Genomic DNA, 1,057 nt, shown 5'->3' on the forward strand with positions numbered 1-1,057 from the left:
CTCATTTGTCACCATCTCAGCTCAGATCCTCATTCTCTGCCTGGATTAATGCCATTCTTTCCTCCCTATTTCCATCTAGATTGATGAGAATAGGAAAGGTGGAATGGATGCAAGAGACTTTCTCAAATTAAAATTCACACGACCTAGGAGTGGCTGTGGGGAGGAAGGCATCAGTGATATAATTCTTAAAGGATTCCAACCTCATCTGGGTGACCATCTGTCAGGGATGTAGAGAAGAATCCTGCTCTTGATGGCTAAAGGTACTATGCTACCATTTTAATTGCTTAATTTAATTTAATAATTTAATCCAAGACTGCTTTTCTAAGGCTCTTCCCACCATTGTGGCCTGCTCTGAAGTCTGTCTACAATGATCGCTTACATCGTTCTTCTCCATTTTGACACAAAAGCACAGACAAAATGAGGAGGTGGGGATAGTTGTATTTAAGTACCTTCTAATTCCTAAATTCTACAAATTTCTGACTTGCATTGTTAGGAGATAAATAGTTATGTATCTATCCATTCATTCATCTTTTTTCTACTTCCTAATCATATTATTTCCTAAAACTGAGATCTTTTCATGTCTTTGTTTTTTCTTATGGCTCATGAATGTAATACGATAAGAGGAACAGAGCTGTAATTAATATTATTGATCAGGATTCAATAATGAAGGGGAAACACTGAGGGTTCATGATTTATTGATTGATTTTTAATATTTTTAAAAATTTAAATTCAATTTGCCAACGTATTTATTTATTTTTAAATTCCTCTCCATGAATCAGAGTTGACTTGATGTTATTTTTCTCTGTTTGGGATTTTCTATTGGTGTGTAGATACGAAGCTGTTTGATGTATTCAGTGAAGAAATGGGATGAGAGAAGGGAGAAAAGTCATGTCTTAAGGCTTCTTTAAGAGCATTCCAGAATCTATCTTCTCCTGGTTATTTACGTGGCTGAAGTTGATAACCCTGAAATTTGAGCAGATTAGGTTTCATTGGCTTCAATCAACTTTTATATGATGAGAATGTTTTCAAAATAGCCCAATCTGAAGAAAACATGGAG

This window comes from Canis lupus, chromosome 19, assembly GCF_003254725.2.
Source record: "Canis lupus dingo isolate Sandy chromosome 19, ASM325472v2, whole genome shotgun sequence".
NCBI classification, from domain to species: domain Eukaryota; kingdom Metazoa; phylum Chordata; class Mammalia; order Carnivora; family Canidae; genus Canis; species Canis lupus.